Below are 24,557 nucleotides of genomic sequence, written 5' to 3'. Positions count from 1 at the left end.
CGCTATTGGAATAGAAAAACGGCTTTTGGCTATGAATAGCATCCGTATATATTGAAGCCAACTATATTACGTGCAGTATATATACAATTCAGGATTGATACTCTGCCACTGTCTAGGCGCATCAACAAATGGGATGAAAATGTTACTGATGAAAATCATTATTGTAAAACAATGGTCGAGAATGAACTGCACCTTTTTCTAATCTCTCGTGCTATCTGGAATTTAGGAAATTTCATCCGACACATAGTTTCCTGGAGCTCGACATTCAAACAACCACTGAAGCTATGGAGTGCTGCTACAGAATGGATAATGAACGGATGGTTTATTCAGTGGAGAAATATCTCCACTGAGCTTGAATCAAGGGACAGATTGGACGGAATAGGGCAGTAGACATTTTATTGGAACACGTCCCGGCCACCGGAGTAGGACACTTCTTACATTGCATGTGATTAATTGTGTGAAGATAAGGGCATTTCTATGTGGCTGGGAAGCCTTTATTTTTATTTTAGAACTTTTCTCTTATTACACATTGATGCATTTAGAATGATGGAATGTATACATTTTTATATGGAATTTAATATGCTGCTCTTATATTCTGTCTCTATTGACATGCATTTGAATGTAGGGGAGTCAATGGAAATAGCTTTAGATAATTAATTGATTTTTAACTGTGTGTTTTTTAACCTTGCTAAAGTACTGTGTATGTTCCCTGCCTCTTAGCCTTTCATAAAAAGTCCAACTTCTACAATTTTTGAATACTCCTGGTCATACTCTTCCTCGTCAGTCATAACAACCTGCCCACTCTGCCAACCAGGAGGCTGCGGCACAAGAGAATTGCCAACCTACGGGAAATGCGGTGGGTGGACGCCTGCTTTATACCAGAAGGGAGAGGAGTCTTACCAGTCACCTGAATGCAGAGTAAAACCATGTTCCTGGGGAGAGGCAGGCAGCTCAGTCGGTTAGGACTGTGACGAGGACTAGAGGTAAAGAAGATTACCATACATAATCCGTTCACATACATTACACCTCACATCTTTACCCATGCCTTGATCCATATACCAAGTACACACAGCCAAGGCTGCTGTGCTGCAATAACGTGACATCACCATTTCCTTCAGAGGCGCTCTCATGCTAGCTCCACATGCCCCCCAGTCACTAGGAGCTTGGAGTGGTGTAAAGAAATGCAAACATACATGAATAAAGCATGCTGGTGGTGATAACAGTGTGTGTGTGTGTGTGTGGGTTATGAGCTGAAAAGAAGAACGGGGCTCAGAACTTGCTGTATTTAGCATGGGCAATGGATTTGTTGGTCGGGGTCAATGTCGACCAAATGTACACCAAAAGGACCTGCAACTTTCTCTCTGGCTGGCTAGTTTATTTAAGTGTATTTCTGATTTGCAACACACACATTTAAACAACAACAAAAAAAACAGAAAACATCAAAACAATTCTACATCGAGATGATTTCCAAAATTATATTTCCCGGAACTTAATTAATTTACCAAATACACCACATTTGTAATGAAAGCTTTGTGGACACTATAAAGCCATCTATCGCTGAGATATACAAAAAGCCGAAATGCATCATTCTGATCAGAATGTTGTATTAAATAGGCTTGCATTTGGTGACATTTTAACAGAGCTGCAAACCACATGCACTATACACCAGTAAGATCACCATACTGTGTCAAACAAATATCACTACATGCAATATCAATACAAGCCCAACTGTTTTATTGCAAACCTGAAGTTTTCGTAAAAAAGGAAGATTGCAAAAATAATTGATGAATTAGCACATTCAAATAACAATTTTATGGCAGACTCCCTCCAGTGAAGGCGCTCCTGCCTGAAAAACACCGGAAGCAAGGTTGGCATGAATTCAAGAGCAGCAATGTAACCTTACAAATTCCAACGACTCCAAATTCTCCTGTAAAAAATGTAAACGCTATTCTGAACAGGTAGATTCATTTCTCCCCACACCCTTGATGACACGTAGACACTGGTGTAGTGGGGACCCTGCAGACTATGCGATGAGGGCTCTGTCCCCAAGGAGGGGCCCACGCACTCGGATCCCCCTTTATGAATAACAACACATCTCCCTTTAAGAAGAAAAAACAGTGCACGTTCGGGGAAAACAAAACAAAAAAGAAATAGAAGGGAGCTCCATGCCCACCCTGCGAGTCATTTCACTGTACAATTGGTTGCTAGGCAACCAAGAACCCTCCTGCACTTGCTGATGCTGACGTTTCCCTACCTCCGCCACAGACGGGAGATCAGGAAGCAGCACTGTGTCAAGTTGAAGCCGGCTAGCTCGTGGCTTCACCAAGTTAAGTTGAAATGAAAAAAAATGTGTATTAATGATTTCTCATTCGATTGTGACATGCAGGTGGATTGACCCTCCCTTTTGTGTTGTGGCCTCTTTAACTGGGTTGTGTTGTCCGTTTAAGAGAACCAGTCATGACTGACTAGATGTAATAAAAAGGGGCCTCTGTGCCCACGTGTAGGCATTGCAGCAGTAGACCCTGGTAGTGGCAACCCTGTGTCTGATTGTACAGTGTGGCAGCCGTGTGCTCATGGCCTGTGCGAAATCCTTGGCCTGTGTGCCCACAGCGCCGAGGAGCCAGTATATCCCAGTGTCAGTGTCGGGTTGGGTGATCCTGAACCCAGCAGGGTACCCCCTGCCGTGTTGCATGCCTCGTGGTCGCAGAACTCCTGATCCTGCTGGGAGCTCTCCGGCACTTGTGTGTCCTGCTCGGCCGCACCCGAGCAGGACACAACATCTTTGTCACTTTGTGCTCCTTCCGGCGTTCTGCTGGATACCTAAAAGTGAAAGCGTGCACTTGGGGAGTTGATGTGCGTTGTTACTACTGCGGGTGCTGCTCTTTCCTGCTCTGTCCGGACAGCATAATGAAGGTGCAGATCGCTGTGATTGTTATGGGAAGTTTGAAAGAAATGTGTATGCATGGCATACTTGTTTAAAGGTAATGTCGTCTGTATGTACACGTGTGACCTTGTGTGTGTATTTATTGTATGTTTGTGTGAATGGCTGTGCAAGTGTTACTGTGCGTGCAGCGGCGGCGTGTTTAAATTGTATTTATTTGGCGGGCAGAGTTGCATTATAACTCAAAAGTGAGCACAATAGACGTGATGTAAAGCAGCAATGCTTCTCACATCCGATTCCTCAGCCGGAGTGGCAGGAAAGAGGGGACAGTGAGGAAACGTGGGCTTGTACTGGCACCCAAAAGAGCTCGGAGTTGGAGTTGTAACTGAAACTGGTGGTGCTTCCCACTGGGGCATCGCAGGCAGCGTGGTGCAAACTGTTTTCTGTGAGTGCAGCATACCTTGAGGGATAGAGGACGTAGGCCCAAAAACATTGTCTTTTTAAATATACACTGCATGTTGCTAATTTCCATGCCCTAATGGCAGTTGGCCCACGCATTTTCAAACCAGCAGTGCACCTGGCAGCATTTACGACAGAAATGGTAAATACCATTTACTTTTTGCTTATGTGCAACATTGTTAGAAAAGATTTACCTAGAAGCTACTTTTCCTCCATAGTCCATGGACCCCCAAACCTTTTCCATTTGTTTCTATATCCGAACCTGAATTTGTACAGTGGAGCACAGCCTTCACCTGCAGTCCACTGGGCTTTTGCTCTTGGTTATGGGGAAACTGACCCATCCTTCAGGCGGTCAGTAGTGAGACACTTTGTTTTTCTTAGTCTTTTGATTGTGCTGCCACTTGTTGGTAAGATGTTGTCATTGCACAAAGTACCTTACAGTACTTTCAATGGGGGTCTTTCTGTTTTATGGCCCTAGACACCGTCTAAGAAATGTAATTGTACAATGTGCCTTGGAACAGACTGCTGGTAGCAGTTGCTTTTTCTTGTATTGGTGTAACATTTTACTAAGCCATACTGTGTTTACTGCATTTGGCTCATGACTGTGGCTAGTGTCTAACATGGCCGTTCCACAAAGTATTCTGTCTGTTCCTTTGGCCATTCTGTCCCATGGCTTTCCCCCCTGCCCTTGCAGGGCCTTTATTTACTTATTTGGGCATGCAGTTGCCTGTGAAAGCTGCTTCTTTCTTCATTCACTGCAGGTTGCATGTGTAGGTACCCAGGAAGTGGGTTGGGACTGTCTGGTCCCAATCCAAACTACTGGTGCCAGACTGTCTGGTGTGCATGAGAGCACAAGAACCCCAGTGGTCCCTGATTAGATCACTGCTGGTGTGCATGCATGGAGCAGATCTTCCCATTGGTGGGCTGGGTGCAAGCACTCGCCTGACTGGAGCCATGAGTAGGGGTCCTGCATTCATTCCAGAGATCAACAACAGTTCAGAACTGACCTGCAGAAGGAACCATGGATCCTGAGGAGCTGAGCAGAACAAAGGACGATACGAGAAGCACTGAAGAGGGCTGGCACCCAAATCCCGCTGCTGTCCCAATCGAGCCCTGCTTTGTGCTTGATCTCAGAAGACCTGGGAAGGTGCTTTGAACCCTTGGAGTGGTGGTGCCAATTACTCTCAATGTCTCCTGGTAGTGCCTGTGCAGGTTTGAACCAAAACTGAGCTACAGGTGGCGATTAGTGAAGTCACTTACCAGTGGGCCTTTATTCAACCAAACGCATTTACGGGTTGAAGGTTATTTTGGCCATCTCTTTGACTTGGGTAGTGTTCGCTTCATAAAGCCCCCTGAAAGTTGGGAACAGCTTTGTTCATCGGAGCAGATCCTCTCCCGACTCTTGGAACCCATTTCATTCCTTCTGAATTCTTCCCCTAACTTTGACCTGCTCTCTAAGAAGTACTTTGTGAACTTTACGCACAGTCGGGCGCTTTTACGCACGCATTGAACATTGAGCACAAGGCTTCTTCATTTTAGGGCTGGACTTACAAAGTTAGTGTTTTCATCTCTGAAGACTTGTCATCTCTGAACACTGTCGCTGCTATGCAAGTTATTCACCATTTTCATTTGCAGGTATTGGTGGAGTTACTAATGTTCTGACACTCGCAGTGAGTGTATATATATATATATATCACATAGTGTGTTGCTTTTGTGGTGTTTTACTATTGCATTCAGTATTTCTTTGTGTTGTTATTGGGCATAAAATAAATAGTATATTTTGTATACTACTAATTGTAAATCTTGGCGTTCACTGTGTGGCCTCATTGGAGACCCCTGGTCACCCGAACTCCTGAGATTAAGGCTTGACTGCTCTCCAAGCTACAGTGAATTGGTCTGGCTATCTTCCCAGAAGTGTCCCCTGTTAATCTGAGAAAGGTGGCCTCCTAAACATGTGTCCACCTGGCCAGAGTTTAGAAATCCATTCTAACAAAGATATCTGCTTCAAACAAATGTATGCTATAGTAATTATCATCAATGGCCAGTTAATACCACTATGACTGCGCTTGGCAAGTGCCTTTCCCAACCCTACACAAAAGCCCAAACTGTTGGCATTGCCAATTGTTTTTAAATAAGATTTGCACGCTATTGCGACATGTACATATTTGCCAGGGCTCAAGTCGAGGGGACATCTCTTAGTTCAGGGAGCGGACACTGCTTTTGAAGAATGAAGAAAACAGCATGCTCATTTCAGATAGTGTTCAGCCCTCTTCAAGTGGTGTCCAAGCGGACCAACCAAGGTCAACAAGATTATGTGCCAGAGCACGTGAAGGTCTATCTATTTAAATTGTGAAATATATCTCAGGATTGTGCAAACCTTTTGTGCTGGCAGGAACTGATCTGAAATATGCAGGGACAGTGCCGTATTACTGTCTCAAACATGTGAAAGTGATGCAAAGCTTTCCAATGGAGTGAAGTGGACATGTACGCCCTTGTTATAAACATATTTTATTGTGCGCTAGCGTTTGTTTGTTTTCAGAAATACAAATTGCACAGATGTGCTTCCCAAGCTCCCCATGTCTAGAGTCACGAGTGACTTCCATTGATAGAAAAATATGTCATGGGGTGTGACATAGCAGTTCAGTCTGGAATGCCCCTTTTGTGATGGTAACAGTTATTTTCAGAGTGAGTTTCAGGCCATAGAAGGACAAAAAAGTATAGACCATAAATTTGCTGACTGGAATTGCGTTTAGTAATGATCGATGCTACACTTTCCAATCATTATTAGTTTTCATTATTCTTGAAACATAGGTGGCATCACTAGTGCCAATATTAACGTCAGAAAGTATCATTTGTTGCTAGCAGTGTGTATATTGCAGTTTCCATTACTTGTGTGTTGTAACTCTGATAGAAATAACAATGTTTGCCTTTACAGGACATTATTTATTTTCCAGCCGTACAAAACGGGTGCCGCACTCCACTCCATTACCAGATTGATTTGATCTGTTGTAAGCTAGTGGGCTGCAGAGGTGGGTCGATGGTTTTGGTGGAAACACTTATTTCTTGGGTTATTTTTCGGTGTGTTTAACCTTGTGAGAGGCAAATTCATATTTGTCCTATGTGCCTACTTAAAAATTGGGATCTATCAAAATGAGTGACGTGCGTATTTCACTTTAACATCTAGCCACCTCCTGTAATGTCACTCGTTGTTACATATGTTTGCGTTCCCCCACATTTTTAGGACTGGTGTCCTGAAGCTTGCTCTGTCGCATACAGGACACATATTCGAGCTTCTCTACAAGTAAACCCAGTACTAATTTGCTTTCTATTCTGGGGCATTAGTTGTGCTTGTCCCTTTTTAACTTTTGGACTACAAGTCCCAGAATTCAAAGAAATAACAGGCGCAAATAGCCCCCTCAAGTATGCCTTTGGTCAACTTGTGAGCTCTGAAAATGCATGCTGTGAAACTGAAATGAAAAGTGACATTCGAGCACACATATGTATAAGGGTTTACACGAGACGAGAATACTACTTCTGGATTTGTATAACCTCTACATTGCGCTAAACTGTCTGCTTTTTCCGACTTGCGTTTTTATTTCTATCACATCCTGGTTTGTAAGATAGCTCTGTGCATTCATTCAACATGTCCTTTTCAGAAATGTGGCATTTTGGCATGCATGCCCAGCATGTTAAGCTCTCACGTTTTACATCCGAATAGGATGCAATGTTGCAGGTTCAAATCTTAGTACAGCCAACTGTGCCCTTCATATTTCTGAGGATAACATTGATTGCCATTGCATTGGTGACCAGCATATATTGCTTATGGTCAAAGAAAAGCCTCACACGTCCAATCGTGAAATGAGTTCTACATCCCTCAGCCCACTAATTACACCAATTCTGCATCCAGATAACATGTCACAGTGAAAATGACTGTTCTAAAAGTATTTAAAAACATCTTGGTAAGACGAATGCCAAATAATCAGTACTTTAGACCTTTTTTTGTAGAGCAAAATATGACCCACAGTAAACAACATCTCTGGACTCACAGACCGTCCTGAAAATGAATTCATTCAGAAAGCCACTTGTGTTTGTGTGCGTATGTGAATGAGAAACATTGAAGGACACCGATTGTGGCATGCATGTGTGAGAAAAATGTTTTTGATGAGGAGGGTAAAAAAAATAAGAAATTTTCACTGAACGTTACTGGCATAGATTGTAAATCACTTATGAAGTTGCGGATACAATCACGATACTGGAAAAGATTTGGCTGCAAGTTCATGAAGTGATTTACAGACCCCATACTGCCGTAGATTGTTTACGCAGTTTAATGAAAGTGATATTCAGTGATCTAGGTAGATTGTGGCCAAAGCTTCCTGAAAGTGACAATGCGAGCATATGTTATGGACACCAGCATCATTAACAAATGAAACATTCCTTTTACTGGATTTCTTCATGTGCTACCCTATTTACTAGAGAATCAATTGTAAATTGTATGGCTTTTTAAGCCCATTTTTCTCAACAATGTTGCCATAAAATGTGCCACTACTTTAGTCGGGAAAAACTCCAACCATAGCACCTCCCTAACCTACAGCTCCCTCACTACGATTGGTCATTGGCACTAATGCATGGAGATGTTAATGCCCCTCCACTAGAAGTATTCATATACCACCATTCACTTTGAATAGTTTCCAATGTCAGTGCCCCCTCAGAAGTCACCCAACCTCCCAGCATGTCTTGTCACCAATATTATAAACACAACCTCTTTTAGGGACTTTTCATCAAAATTAATTTCATATATGATGTCATCAATGACATTTGTAATGTCATTGTTGATGTCCTGGGTGTTAGCCTTAGCAGTGCACAGTGGTGGTGCTAGTTATGGTTGCTTAGCTTACCATAACTGGCGAATTTCTAAGGTTTTGAGGTTTTCGGTTGTCCTTGTAACCATAACGTCCCTTTAACAAAGTTTTTTCAGTGAATTTCATATTTTTTTTCCAGTGCATGCTAATTTGCTGCAACTTACTAATATCATACTTACCCCAGTATAGCAACATTTTTGTCCAATTTACAAAGTTTCACCTCAAATCTCTGCCATTTCCCACATTCTAGCATAATTTTTAACACTTCTATACACTTTTTGCAACTTTTACCACTGTTTTTGCATCCGTCGATGTTCGCAAACGTCTGACGTCATTGGAGACCTTTCGAACAGTGTCACGTGACCACGAGCTTGCGCACAGCATGACGACGTGTTCGCGAATACGTCCACACTTCGCGATCGGGTCCATGATTCGCGGACAGTTCGGAACACCACTTTCTGCTGATCTAGCAACTTTCCAGCTCAAAATTTACCCTTGCACAGCTCCTACACTTATTCCTACTCATTATCCATTAACAATCTAGTACAGAGCACATACTTGGAAGAATATTAGCAAAACTGCTATTTATTATAAAAATTGCATCAGGTATTGCCATCCCTCCTCCCCAAGAGCGACCGCCAGCTGAAGGACCTACACAGCAAAAAAAGCGCAGTACTTCCAAAGACAAAGAGGACCAGGAAGATGAGGTAGATGAGGTGCCCACCTCTAGCACCCAATGAGAATCATGGTTGTGGCAGTTGTTTACCACTGTTGAGAAAGTACATAAAGGCTAAAGCTGCCAAAGTGAAATGCACTTAGTACTCAGTCACAGTCTCCTGGACAGTACTCCTATGGTACCACCTCCATGCACCGCCACACCCAATCCAACCAGTGCAATGCTCTCAGAAAGGTTGTTCCTTTCTTAGCAAGTACTAGGCTGTCTTCCTCCACCTCATCTTCCGCAACCAATACTGTAACCATACAGCCTACTTCTGTGGGACACACAATCCCACCAGCTACCTTGCAAGCGATAAAAGAAGCTGTTGATCCACATCTTTCAAAGACAACAGTATACTCTGTATATACTGCAACACACAGATCTGCAGGGTGGAGCTTTTTCAAAGTGCTTTTGAAGCTGTAATCAAGGAGCATGAGAAACACTGTCCCCTACCTTAGATGTAACACACACGCAACATCTTCCCCTGTCCACCTGCCCCTACATATTAGTGCATGGTGCCTCTTCCCTCATTTTCCCTCCCCACCTTACGTTCTAATCACTCCTGCAAAAAAAAAAATCAAATCAAAAAAAGGTTCCTTTAGTAACCACCTTTCACAGTTAAAAAGTAGAACTAAAAAAAATAATCTTATAGGCTCCATCTACTTCACATTTCTCGTTAAAGTACATAGACTCAATAAGATTTTCAAGCATTTCCATTAGCATTTTGTGTTATGCTAATGGGAATAATGTGGCGTTCATTGCTCGTTCCAGGGACTTGAACGTGGAATAACGCCACGGCAGCCCAAGTTATCGGCCCAAGTGAAGCGAGGGTGGATAACGAAGGCTCTGGCCCGTTATCCCCGTTCCAGCCCCTGCAATGAGGGATGAAGGCCATTAGCTTCCCAGGTTGCCAAAGCGGTAACCCAGGGTGTTAAAAAAAAAAAAAAAGGAATTGTCTTCCTACACCGGAACCCATGCGGCATCCCACTGTAGGAAGGAAAATCCTTTTTGAAGATTGCCACCATGGAAAGGAAAGGCAGGGCTCTGTATAGAGCCCCTCTTCCATTTCCATGGCGGCCTGCAGAAGGCAAAGAGAGAACCCTATGACCATAGTAAGCTTCCACACACCAACTCCCACTTAACAATCTTTTACAAATCTTTTCCATCTACATTTCCCTTACTTATCCCCATAAATTACACACAATGCTCCTATAAAATGCAGATCTGCATTGTGCAGTGAGAGAAGTGCATACATACAAGGGGCAGTGTGGACAGGCAACTGCTCATGAGAACCCAGCAGGGAAATGCCAAGGTGTCACACCACTGGCTAACTACTGGAGCAGAGGAGTCCCAAGGGTGGGATACATCTTAACCATAGGGGTCTCGGGAGGATAGCTCAGGAGCAACGTGCTTGCCTTGAAAGCAAGACGACACAGAGAACCACAGGTTTGATCCCCAGGTCTGCGCTTAGAAGCCTCTGGGTATTAAGCGTGTTATAAATATCCTATCATATCATATCATAACATTCCTTTAACAAAGAGTTTTCTGTCAATTTAATAGATTTTTATAAGTGAAAATATTTGATGGTGTTACATCACTGTATATAAGTTATTAGTAATTCCTCTTTTCACATATATGAAACTATAAAGCTCCTTTAAGAAACATATTTCTTGCAACACATACTTATATCTGTTGTTATCAGCAGCGCATGCTGGGGTTGCAAATCATCATTCAATTGCCTACGGCATAAGGCTTCACCATGATCCCAGCCGAACCAAACCACTGCTATTATTCACTGCACCTACTGTGCATCCTAGTTCAGTGCCCACCACACGATAGTAATGTAACCATTGGCCAGTGCTCATGGCTTTCAGCCATGGCCAGTCTCCAAATCCATGGAGCATAGGCTTCGGCCACGCCGTATTCCCCAATAAGCAAATCGGAGTACACGTTTGCCAAGACATATTTCCCAAAACATGCCTGTAGGTCCTTGCTAATGCTCGTCATGCAAATTTGTTGTAATCTACTCCACCACTTCAAGCTGTAATCGCAAGCAGAATATTTTACCATTCAAACATACCGCTTCAGCCATGCTGCACACTCCAATAAGCAAATGACAGCACACATTTCTCCTTGCTGACTGCCAGGCCCATTGCCCAGACACCAAAGTTATCATGTGTTGTGTACTTAATATTTATACTTTAACAAATAAAACACAGGACATATTTGCAAAACCATGCTTTTCAGTTCTTGCTGATCCTCCTCGTGCAGATTTGCTGCAATCCCATCCAGCACTTCAACCTCTACCCACAAGCAAATGTTTTTCCCTTTCAACCCTATCCCAATTTCAAAAACCTTTACCACATAGCTGGTCCCTGTTGAACATGGCCACTTTACCCCCCATTGGTCGTCCCTCGTGGTAATGGCCGGTAGCCAGATTGTCTGGGTCATGACCTTATGCTATGACCCGGACAATCTGGCCACTGCCCATGGCCACAGGCTATATACCTCAGTCACCAAAGGTATATCGCTATTTTTTGCACCTACATTATGACACTTGTCAAAAAATAAAACACGTACACATTTGCAAAACCATGCTTTCAGGTCCTTGCCAATGCTCCTTACATGAGTTTGCTGGAAATCCGCCAATGTTTTATTTTGTCAAAAGTGTCAAAATGTACATACATACAATAGTCATAACTTAGCCCCCATTTGACAAAACCCACTCAGACTTTGCACAAACATTCAAGGTTGGGTCTATAATCCTTCTGAAAACCTTTGCCAACATTCATCATACAGCAAAAAAAAAGTTAGAAACCATCTAAAAATGTTGAGACCCCCTCTCTTTTAGCCACCTCTTGACAGAATCCCACCCAACTTTGCAAAAACATGTATATCTAGATCTAAAATCTTTTTGCAAACTTTTGTGCAGGTTCGTCAAATGGCACCACATTTATAAGCCTTTACAACATTTTGGGACCCCCACCTCTAATTTTTCAAATGGCACCACACTTTCCAGAACCATTCAGAATCAGGGCTAGAATGAGATTCCAAACTTTCATGCAGTTTCATTGAGTGGCGCCAAAGTTATGAACCATCCAAAAACTGCTTTTCACCAACCCTGTAATGCACAAATAAGCATAAGATGTTCGAAGACATCACAGGACTGTCCCGGGCTGATTGCGGACAGCGGAGAAGGAAACACACCTATTATTTGTCTTTTTGAGGCCACATCCCACCCCATCCTCATCACACCTCAACTCCCCAGAGATTGTTTTATAAGTTTCACAAGTGCAATGATGTTTTTTTTTTTTTTAATATGTTTCCACCGCAATGCTTGCGGACACCGGCAGATGTCTGAAAATCCAACATGGCGGTGTTTCGGAAAATCTGACGCACCTCACGCTTTTCACCATCCAGTCAGCGGGCGCGTCCGATTTACGCGGACATCACGTCGCCCTCTGGACCAATCGGAAGCCTGTCCACGGACCGAATAGGGAATGAGTCCGCGGACCGAACCCACATATCACTAATTTCTTTGGACCTACTTTTTGGTCATTTTAAATATAACTACTGGACGGATTTACACCAAATTTACAAAAGCACACTTCCGGGACCAAGCTGCTGCTCTTGTCGCAAACTTGGTGAAAATCCGTCCAGCAGTTTGGGCTGTAGGCGTGAGCAAATTCTTTTTCCCGATTGCATCAATGGGAAAAACCACACAGTTTGGGACCCCCAATGTAACTTTGCCCCCCTTAATTAAGCATCACCAAACTGCGCAGGTCCAATCTGATACAGCCATATACTTGTTTTGCAAGGTTTCGTGAAGTTTCGTCCAGAGTGGGCAAAGTTATAATCCGCCCAAAAAAGTGCTCTTCTTATGGTTTGAGCAACTTAACCATAACTACAGGGCCGCTACCGCAGTCCAGTCCCTGGAACGGGGATGAACACCACATTATTTCCATTAGCATAACACAAAATGCTAATGGAAATGTTGGAAAAACGTATTGAGTCTATGTATGGTCACGTGGCACTGTCTGGAAGGTCCACATTGACGTCAGACATTTGCGGACGTTGACAGAAGCAAAAACAGTGGAAAAAGTATAGATGTGTTAAAAATGATGCTAAACGGTGGGAAATGGCAGAGTTTTAAGGTGAAACGTAAATTGGACAAAAACGTTGCTATATTGGGGTAAGTATGATATAAGTAACTTGTAGGAAAATAGCATGCACTGGAAAAAACCCATACAATCCTCTGAAAAAACTTTGTCAAAGAGACGTCATAGTTAAGTTGCACCAATAAAAACCTTTGCAATTCAATGAAAAAACGTTATTACAGGGACGTTATGGTTACAAGTAAAACCGAAAAACCTCATAACTTCGCCTGTTATGGTAAGCTAAGCAACCCTAACTCGTGCCACCAATGTGCACTCCTAAGTCTAACACCCAGGACATCAAAGATGACATCACAAATGTAATTGATGACATCACATATCTGGCCCACTTATTTTTGTTCACTGAAATATCTAGACCAGGTGGTTTTGTTCACTGACAGTCAGAATATTAAAATTCAAAAAGGTGCTGTATACCTAGACGTCAATCTTGTCATATGTTCTTAAATTAATTTCCTTAGGGTTTGGTCTCAGCTCATGGTGCACATAAATAGGCAGGCCTCAAAAACACAATTAATTTGTATACATGAAACTAAACTTTAATGCTATTAACATTTTCTCATGATGCCGTTTCTTTCTTCCTTACTTTAGTTTCCCTGTATGTGCTTCAGATTTGTATGCATTGTGGGTCTTCATATCTATTGTTTGTAATAGCGCAAGTGTGTAGTAAGTCGAATTGTTAGCTAGTTATTATATGTTTAACATTACACAATCACCCCCCCAACATCTTGTTACCTACATTATAAACACAACCGCTTGTAGAGACTTTTTTACAAAATTAATTTCACATGTGATGTCATCAGTGATGTCATCAATGACATCTGTGATGTCATCTTTGATGTCCTGGGTGTTAGTCTTAGCAGTGCACGGTGGTGGGGCGAGTTATGGTTGCTTAGCTTACCATAACTGGCGAATTTCTGAGGTTGTTCGGTTTTACCTGTAACCGTAACGTCCCTTTAACAACGTTTTTTCCATTGAATTTCATAGGTTTTTATTAGTTCAACTTAACCATAACGCCCCCTTAACTAAGTTTTTTCATTGAATTTTCATTTGTGTAGTATGATGGCCTTAACTGGTTATACTGCTGACAATAATTCTCTATCTTTTGTCTATTATCTTTTTTCCTGGGTTTTTCTTTTCATCATGCATATTTATTTGGGCATCTTTTTCTTGTTTCACACAACCAGCGACCAGCATCTTCTTTATTTGTACTTGAATGAGTAGAAATGTCAAAGCCTAATCTAATGGTAGAGGTAGGAGGGCAAAGCATAGGCGAATATAAATATTGGCAACCTTAGTAAAAGGAAGACGCGTGATATTTGGATTAAGCACTTCTCTTGTATGAACTGTCTTCGATGAAAACTGTTGATTAACACACAAGTTAAAACATGTCAAGTGATAGCTGGCAATGCAACCAGTTTTTAGTTTAAGATGGGATTATATAGGAATAAATAAAATAAAAATACAGTTTGCTCTCTTTAAACCACAACCTATTTGTTTCCCTTGTTATGGGCATTCCAGTTCATAGGTACAACTATGCAAACACCTACTAGGGTCAGATTGTGCTATAGGTGCCATCCAATTAGCCTATGTGGCAGGCCAAAGCCTGTGGCAGAACAAAACAGGGGGTTTCAAAGAGACAAATTTAGTGTCAACCGATTCCATGGATTTGAAGCCCAATTGATGGCCCCGAAGTGGAAGGTTTGGAAAAGTGAAAGCTTCAGAGTAACTGCTTCACAAGTTCAGATGTTTCTGCTGCCCCACCCCAGCCTTTGCTCTCTAAAAGCCTGGGTGGCAGCCCACTTATGTTATACTGTGGAAACTTGACAGAGCAAAGTTAAACCCATCCTCAAGGAACTGCAGTATCTGGGGAGTGGAGGCCAGCAAAGGATTGATAGCGCTATGGAAGCATCATTCTGAAAATGAACCCCAATTCTTTGGCTAGGTGGTGAAGGTGGATGGTAACCTAGCGCCTTAAAGGAAGAGAGATACTTCCTCAAAGATGCCCTGTTTACATAGGCCTAAGCACTCAAGTTCCATGCCCCTGAGCTCAACACATTCTGCCTGCTCTCCTCACCCAGTCAAGGGGGACCGTGTTCGGTAGAGGAGGGAGGAGATATACTGACTCCACTGCATGTTGACACAGGAATGGGAGCCAAGCGTGACTCGGCCAGTAAGGTTTAATCATGTTCATGTGCCGATGGCCTTCCCTCACCGTAGCCAACACCTCTGGTCTGTGAGGGATAGGGGAAAGGCATAAAGAAGGTGGTCTGGCCCTGGCTATAGAAAGAGCATCCATTACTCAATCACCCGAGTCCAGGTATCTGGAGCAGAGAGTGGGTAGTTGGGAATCCACCCTCATGGCAAATGGAAAGGCCATACACATTTCCTGCATATTTTCTTGAAGGTATCTCCCGGTTTTCTGACAGGGTAAGCAAGAAGCACCATTAGCTGTATAGGCACATTATAAATACCCAATAAATGAATTAAAAAAGATAGACAGACCTGGTTGTCTGATTTCACCAGTGTGGGATGATCTTGTAAACCAGGGAGGAAATGCTGCAGGGCTCCCAGAACTGCTGATAGGTCTTCTTTAGTTTTTGCAGCCCCTGCCTCTCCTGGTTCATCCACCACCGTAGTGGCTGGTTCACTTCCTTGATAGGGGAATCAAGTTTTCAAAGTTCTCTGATTTTGGCTTCTAGTGAGCATGCAAATGTTCCCAGAGCTGATGCATATGGGGGTCTCACCCCAACAGAGAATTGCTGCTGCCATGTGCCCCTGTACTCTGAGCATCAAGCGAGCAGTTGATAATTCCTGACACGCAATTTCCCACAATGCCTTCTGCAGTCTCACTGCTCTCTCCACATGGAGGAAGACTTGTCCCAATGATTTCTGAACCATGCTCCGATGAACACCAGAATGTGTGTTGATGCTAGGTGTGGCTTGCCCCAATTCATTATTAGCCCGTGGGTGTCGAGGGCTGTGTATAATGTCTTCACGTGATCTTGCAGAATGTAGGGGGGAAGCAGCTGTGCCCATTCAATCCCCACTACCAGAGCCAGCCCCATTGTGAAGACACAAGGGTAGATTTGAGGCCAAAGGAAAATACCCGGAACCGATAATGGCAATGCGCAACAGGCAAGCGTAGAAACTTCCTGAAGATAAGCTTCTGCTAACTCAAGAGCATCTATGTAATCTCCCCCGTGTTACCAGGGGAATGATGTGCTGTAGTGTTTCCATTTTGAAGTGTCGGTCTCATCGTAAGAAATATGTTCAGGTATTTCAGGACTAGCCCTAACTTCATGGCTCATGAGACCTCTTGAACTATAAAAATAAACTGTGCGCTTCAGGTGTTAGCAGACAGAGGAGATCACTCTCTTCCTCAGGAGCATTGCTATTTGTTTCTGGAGCTGTTGTCGCCTCAACATTTTCTGAGGGCATGGTGTGGTCAACATCTTTTGGTCAGGTGTTGATGAAAATTCCAGCCTGTACCCTTGGGCTATCACCTGCTTTACCCAAACATGTTAATGTTAAAGGATATTTGTACCACGCACGATCACCACCGGAGTGGTCCCCTGGCGCTATGGGGGATCTGAAAAGCAAAGGGGGTGGGGTGAGTTAGCAGGATCGAGTGGGGAAAGTGAAAGAGAGCAGTGATGTGCAGTTAGATGCTTCAGTTCAGTGAGTTTAGATGAGATATTTCGGTTGGTAGCCATCGTGTACTGTTGTGCAGAGTTATGTGTGGTTTGTGATTTGTTTTGTTGTTTCAGTGTAGTGAAGTTTGTGTGGTTTGCTGTGCTTTAGGGGTGTGGCTGTGTTAGGTTAGAGTTTGAGAGGTTAATGCAGAAGGGCGAGTCTGCCAGTCTTCAATTGGCAGATTCCATAAAAGTCAGAGAAGTGGAGCACACAGCCTGGGCCCTCTCACCTGGTGCTGTGGTACTGAGGAGTGAGGATTTTTCTGCTCTGAGTTTTTTGAACCTTGAGAGCTTGTGTGATGTCTGGAATAGTTTTCTCTGTTCTCTTGCACCCGTACGTTTTTGTTAGGAAGGGCAAGAAATGCTTCCATGAGGCCGACCTGGGGGTATGTTTGGACATGTCCTTAGGAGGCAGGGCCTGTTCTCTTGCTTTGTAGAACTTGAATATGCACAGTGTCTGCTGAGAGCGACATGGTGTCTGACCAGAACTGTTGCTTGTGAGGCCAGGGCTGCTGATGACATGCCATGGCCTTGGCACTGCATGGGAGCGTGTCTCATTGGGATCCACTTAAGGAATGGAATACAGAATCATAGAATGTTTGTAAAAAAAAAGGAGAAAAGCCAATGCAGAGACTTGCACAATAATAATAAATGGCTACCAAATGATGGGCTTCTAACTTTCGAGTATGCGCAGTCAGGGATTTGTAGTTCTGTTTTATCATCAGGAGTAGAGAGGCCTAAATATCCCTGCGTACAAAGTGCAAGAAGTTAAACTTAACAACAGGGCTGTTTGAAGCACTGGGCGAAGACTTGGCATTTGTAAAGCACGCCTTCTGTAAACAAGCATTGCCAATTCCAACAGTCTGCGCTTTTGTGCAGACATGGGAAAGGCACTATTGATGGTAGCAGGTGCAAAATGGTGCTGGGCATCAAATAGCAGTGCCTGGCAAATGACTAAAAGTAATACAGCAGCCAAAACTGTTGTTTTTGCCAATGCTTGCTTTTAACAGGAGTTCAGTAAAGGACATGCATAGTGCTTATAAATCAAGTGGCTTATGGCAGACCTGGTTAAGAAATGTTTATTACACCAGTACCATGTTTGCAACTCCAATTAAGCCATTAACTCTCAGAAGAATGCTTTGAAAAAACACTGTCTGGCACTTCAAGCACAGGTTTGATGGTATGGCCTGAGTAAAGCCAGCCCAAAGAGTTCCCGTGAGGAGGTGTTTTGGGATGGGTGAGGCAGAAACTGTGTGGAAATGGCCATAGGGATTAGCATGCCCATTGGCAGTCAATGTGTGGGCAAATAACCAAACATCACCTCCACGCTGTGTGTTCCTTCTCATATGCCATTTCTCCCTATCTGAACTCAAAAGTTATAGAGGTGTCTAACAGCCCAAACTAAAATGGAGAAAGAAGAAAAAAAGGAAATCTTTGTTCAGTAACATGGTTTAAAATGAAAATCATTAGCAGAGCAAATCGTGTGACTTTAGTGCACAGGGGTAGGGAGGCATTACAAACTGAATTCGACGTTCAGACACATTCCAGAACGAGCCGAGCCAAGGATTAAGGTTTGGATGCACTCAGTAACAATAACAGAGCAACAGCCAGCCAGCTGAAACCTGTTCCGCTTTCCTTCGCCTTGTGCTGGTGGGCAAGGCGAGCTCCCAGCACACAGGCGGCAGCAGCAACGACTCACCTGAGGTAAACCCTCTGCTCTCTGCCTCAGGTTACACAAACCCGTCCGGTGTCACTCCATCACGCAGCACACAGCACCTGCTCCACGGAGGCGTTCACGAGCACAACCCATTCTCTCATTTTGCTAGGCCGCTTCCTGCCTGAAAACCAAAAGAGATGCGAGTTTTGAGCAAAGCGTGGACAAAAAAAGTGTTTCCTGTTTCGCAAGAACTTGGGCTTAAACGCAGCACTGTAAACGCCTTTGCATACCACAAGCAGTTGGTTCAAAAACAGTAACAGCTTCACGACCTCGCTGCAAAAATGCAAGTAGTTTGCTAAACGCATTAATGACTCAGCATGTAACTAAATTACAGTGGATAGCCGCTCACGTGCATGTTTAACCTGTATTAACTGCAGAAAATGAGACCTTTGCTCATACTGTAGTACATCATTCTCTAACATGCTTATTACAATTCTTATATTAAGTAATTGTAAGGAGTCAGAAATGAAACTTTGACGCATGTTAGCCACGATTTTGGTTAAATACTTTTATTGAGCACTAAACGGGTTGGGAAAAGGCCTCTCTGACCCTGCTCCAAGAGGAATTTCCCTACCTAAAACAAAACTAAGGATCTGTCTGTCAGAGTTTCCAAAACACAACTGTGCAGATCCAAAGTTCAATTCTGACGCTCAAACTATAAACTAAATACTAAGATGAAGATGGAAATGTCTTTAACTTTGGGTAGTCTAGAAAAGTGTTCATAAAGGAAGATTAAATGGCTCCAACATAAAAGTTCTTCAGGGATAAAGGTCCTTCCTCCAGAGGGTGGTTCCCTTCCCCTGTATTCCACCTTACTCTCTGATGTTTCACAAACAACAGTTCCTTGTGCCTTTCTATGCCATCAACAACACTGATACACAAAACTGTTTGGCTTTGCAATGTTGTCTCTTTCAGGATACCGGTTATACTTTTCTGCCAGCATTTCGCTCCTGCTCTTCTGGTTAACACAATCCCTTTTCTTAGTCCTGATGTTTCTTCTCAGGACTTCTTTCAACTCTTGTACATTTTTTACAACTGCCTGGTATGCTTTCCAGCCAGGGCTTTTTAATCACACACTCGTAATAGCCCACTATACTCTCCTGCCAGGGCTTCTTATATTCACACACTTGCAATTGCCTGGTATACTCTCCTTCCAGGACTTCTGTTCACACAGGGCCTCTTCCCTCTCCCAGAGTTTCATATATACTTTGTTTGATAATGTATCTTCTTGATACATAATCCTATTTTGGTTTCACATATACTTGCATTGTATACATTCACATATTTGTAAGGGTTGTTCAATTCCCCCTTTAAAAAGAAGTCCTCTTGTTCTTACTCGCTCTGTGACTTTATTTACAATTACCTGTATTCGGCGTGGCTGCTGATATGACCTAGTGTCACTGCCATCTCTGGGTGGACTCACCAGCTCTTATTGGCATTCCTGGATTCTCCTGCGGTCAGCCAGTGAAGTATGTCCAACTGCTTCCTTCTCATGACAGCATCCTCTTGATTTTCCCATCTCTCACGGCTTCCACTTGACACGTCTGCTTCGTTCCAGGCTCCGGTAAGTGAGGCGTTGCTCTCGGTCAGCTGAAAACAGCCACATCGTGTCCTTCTCAAGCAGCTTGAGTCAATGAGCAACAACTAGAGTGCTTGCTGGGCTTGTTGTAGCATTCGCTCTGCATTGCTTGATCCTTCTTCATCGTCCCAGTATTTTGGTAATTCTGGGAAAGAAAGTCAATTTTTGACAACTGGCTCTAAAAACTTGAATAAACATTTCAATGGTTTTCAATGGCAAATTAGTCCTTGATGATTGACAGGTTGATAAAACGGATTTCTGAACTCTGACTTGGTGGGCAGAGTTTCAGAATGCCAGCCTAGTTTCTTGGAACAGGGTAACCTTCTGGACAAGCCAGACCAATCAAGGTAGCATTGGCGCCAGTCAAGACTAGGTCTCAGGAGGGGTGAGGGTGACTGGAGGACCTCAATGAGCACACAGAGTAAAGGACACTTACAAATCACTCCCAGTCAGGTGTATATATATATATATATTAAAAATACAAATACATTTATTTCGAGGCCTATGAAGTTTCAACACACAATAATAATCACAGTAATACTTTTAGATCAATACAATCCTATCTACAAGACAAACTGGCCTAAAGGGTTAATGCACAAAATGGGTCCACAACCTAAAAGGGAAGGAATCAGGTAGTGCAAATAGTCTTTAGGCAATTCTGCAGAAATCACAGTCCTAACTGAGAGGCAGTCCAATCCCTAAAATGAGAGGAGCCTTTTGCTGAAATGTACATGCAATGCTGATGCACGCGGTAGTGCAGATGGGCGGAATAGGGTCTTTTGTAGGGTCTGGAGCAGCTCAGGAAGGCAGGTGAGGTGATGCAGAATAAGTTCCCACTATTCAAGGAGGTCTCCACAACAGGGCAGAGCAGTTTCCAAGACTTGGGAATAGTTTGCCAGTTCGCACCAGCAGTAGAAAGGAGAGGGGCCCTCAGGGGCCACTTGTGTGTAAAAAGGGTTGGATGCACTAGGGGCCACCAGTAAGGGCTGCTAGTACTCACCGACCCCTGGTGCACTCCGGACCAAACTTCGGCAGTCGAGTCCAAATCGTTGCAGGTTCAAATGCGGCAATTCTGCAGTTCTGCGGCTTATAGTGACAAAGTTACAGCGATGATTCCCAAATGGGATAGTGGCATTTTCTCTACCCCTGGTGGATGGATCAGTCCAGTTTCACTGCAGCAGTCTTCAGGGGCAAGAGGGGCACAAAATCAGCACACCTGCAAAGTTAGTCACCACGGCTGGCAGACACGGTAACCACGTTCACTCCGGATTAGGCTCTCTCTCTTTACTCCAGACCTGGGAACACCAAGTGTACAAAATTTGAGAGTGCTGTGAACACAGAACTAGCGACATACCAAGTTTCGAGTGTCTCCTCGAAACGGCGGCAGTATCAGGGCAAAGGTCCTGCGTAAGCTGGTCAGCCCACTGGCTGGCCCAGGGACACTTCCGAGAAGGCTTACTTGCAGGTTTTGATAAACGTGCTGAGAATAGTTAGTCCCACTATTCTAATGGGTTGAAGCGTCTTTGCAGATCTTCCAGTTCGATCATATGCAGAGGGGTCGAGCGGGGCAACAGCGGGCTCAGGGTGCCAAACCTTCCAGCGGGGCATGAGCGGTTCCTTGACTTGGCTTCTTAGTTTCAGGATACTTGGATCCTACCCTTCCTTCAGTGAGAACTCCAGAGATCAACATGGTATGGTTGTTTGGAGCCCTCTCTTATCCAAAATCTCCTTTGTGTCAAAACGAAGAGGAGCCAATGGGAGATCTGCACTCAGTCAGGCATCCCATATGTGGACCAATCATGGACCACAGTGGTACCAGACATTTACAGCACACCAGACTCTCTGGCACCTTGAATGTGTATTGGAACCAGACAGTTCAGCCCACATCCTGGAAGCACACACACAAGGCATGCAGAAGCCCGTGAAAGCTTGGCATTTCACGGGAGAATGCATGCCCAAATAAGGAACGACCCGGGTCGACTGGAAGGTAAAGGGGCAAGATGGCCAAAGGACAGGACAAAGAACCTCGTGGCATGGCCATTTTGGAGCCAGGCCACTTGTATGTGCCAAACGCGGTAGCTGCGGTTTACCTGGCAGGAAAGGGTTAAAATTATATGAAAAGATAAGCTGCCACCAGCCCTGTCCAAGGCACATCTGCACTTCTAAAAAATCCTTCGAGAGTATCTAGGGCTTTTGGAAATTACTATTAGGCCCAAGTGCACTGTACTGGAAGGCACATTGTGCTCTTGTTATATGTTGCAGAAAAGTTGCAACATGGACAAGGACTAAGAGAAACAAAGTCTCCCAGGACTGACTGTCTGCAAGGGCATGTCAGTTTCCCCATAAGAAAGTGAGCGAAAAGCACAGGGGAGTGCAGCAGAAGGCTGTGCTCCTCTGGTAAAGTCAGACTATGGTGTTTGGGGGTGGGGGTACACGACTGGAGGGAAAATTACACATACATGGAAATCTTTCCTAACACAGGTGTAACTGGAGAAGACAGTTTCATAGGTTTCACAAGGCAGACCAAAGTTAGAAGGTTGGTCTATAGATCTTGGGGCAAGGCTTTCCTTATTCTTCAAAGGAAGATGAGTAGTTGTATGACAATGGAGCATGAGGGTTTTAGATATGGTAGAGTTATCTCCAAGGGGAAATGGGGGATACCATATCTCACACGATGAAGCCATTACATCTCTCCGGATATTGTCTCCCCCATGTGATCCTGCCTCATGCCCCCAGGGTCAGTATTAGGTAGAGGCTGCCACCCCCTGGGTAAATGGGAGGAGGTCACTGCCAAGGGATGAGCGATGACTACACCGGATTCATCACATAGCGCAGGAGCTTTAAGTATTAAGCAGAGGGCCCAATTCTATGTGAAGACCAGAGGCGTTGTGCTCTAGCACCTTGAAGCGTCTCTTGTGCTAGATGTGATTACCAATAAAGATCTCAGATCAAATAACCGGACAGACTCCTACTTTATTTTCAATTTAATAAAGCAGGGTCAACTAACAGACATTGGACTGATGTTTGCACACACACACAAACATGATTACACAGAGGTTTTATACCCCAATATTCATCATCTATGACATCATCCTACATGGCAAACTGTAAAACCTATTGACGGTAGGGATTGGTTAGGGGAGTATATCTACTTACAGAACACATATAGGTTAGTACTTCATTGGCTGTTTCTTATCTGTGAGGCACGCCTCAAACTTCCTCTAAATACGTATAATAATACTGATTATAGCAGACAAAATGTAATCGGATTGGCCTATGCAACATTGTAGAGCAGGTCTCCCCATAGACCCAATGATTGTTTGGCATTCCCACCCAACCTTGGACTTTCGGCTCAGCTAGCAGCATGTAAGCAACACGAAACCCAGGTGCTTAAGTCACATCAGATTATGCCCCACTTTCCCAATTAGTCCATCATCTCTCATCAGTCTGACCATAAGCCAAGTTTCCCGTCCGTAGTTGACCTTGTAGCTTGCTGTCTGTTTTGGAACATTTAAGAGAGTGTATCACGATCTTTGTCCACAGCTAAATGAATAGTCCTCGTTTTCGACTTCTGAATCATGCGAGAGGAGACCGCAAATTTGTCCATTATGACCTCTTATTTACTGCCATTTAATTCAGTTATGCTGGGGGTCATTGCTCCTTTTTGCCCCTAGAGACTTGCTCACTCCATCTTGTAAGAGCTTTATTCATTATTCATTGTCCAATACTTAGCTCTTGCAAATGTTTTCTTCTTCTTTAATCTAAAATAAATATGTCTCATGTCCATGACTTCTCAGTCTGCCTCTCTTTGTGCTTTGCAGCTATTCCTTGAAATAGCATCCTTGATCCCAGGCAACATAGACTCCTCTTCTTTTTGCACACAAAGCTAATCCTCCAACGTCTCCTAACTCTGCCGCCATGGTCCATTTCTGGGGTAGGTGCATTGAATCTTTGCACGAGCCGGCGTCCATCTTCCTATCATGGCTGTCCTTGCCACATTATATTTTCCTCTATAGCAAGCTTCTATATGTCTCATCTACCCTGAGTTTCTGCATATATACTCTTATTGATCAACAAGTTACTTTGTCTTCTGTGTATATGTTCACTTCATTTTGTACGTTTCCCTTGTCGCTTCAGTTACATCATCACTCTTAAGTATTTTCATACAGTTTCAGTAGATATCGTATATCTTCTTTATGACATCACTCTGCACTCGTCAAATTTCACCTCAGCACTCCATGATGTCCAATGGTGTGTGCTGACATCCTTCCACACAACATCCTTCAGTGCAAGCATACTTTGGATATGATTATGTGAGAGCAGATCATCTTTCGTACATTTGATCCGGCATAGGCATAACACATGGTGTCCCGTCTAGGGTTCTTCTCCTATTCCAGTGTGACGGTGGTGAGGGGGCAGGAGTTAGGGATAATGCCTCCACCTGATCCTCTACAGCATCCTAATATGCATTCTATTT

General features: G+C 43.7%; 1 protein-coding gene across 3 annotated transcripts in view; it reads right to left on the bottom strand.

The window, feature by feature from the left end:
- LRRC8D (leucine rich repeat containing 8 VRAC subunit D) overlaps positions 1–24,557 on the bottom strand; it is a 481,210-nt gene that overhangs the window by 321,717 nt on the left and 134,936 nt on the right. Inside the window, exons 1-2 of one of the 3 annotated variants that reach the window (XM_069641756.1) lie at positions 19,925–20,155; positions 18,484–18,622 (exon numbers count right to left, since the gene is read on the bottom strand). The exons of 1 other annotated variant lie outside the window; for it this stretch is intronic. The gene's annotated coding sequence lies outside the window, so the exon portion shown is untranslated. Of the gene's footprint in view, positions 1–18,483; positions 18,623–19,924; positions 20,156–24,557 lie in introns of those variants that run through there. One more of the 3 variants, XM_069641755.1, reaches the window with a different exon arrangement.

Source organism: Ambystoma mexicanum, chromosome 1q, assembly GCF_040938575.1.
Source record: "Ambystoma mexicanum isolate Mex_15411 chromosome 1q, UKY_AmexF1_1, whole genome shotgun sequence".
Lineage (NCBI taxonomy): Eukaryota > Metazoa > Chordata > Amphibia > Caudata > Ambystomatidae > Ambystoma > Ambystoma mexicanum.
The sequence above is the reverse complement of the archived record's forward strand: the minus strand, read 5'-3'. Positions and strand labels throughout refer to the sequence as shown.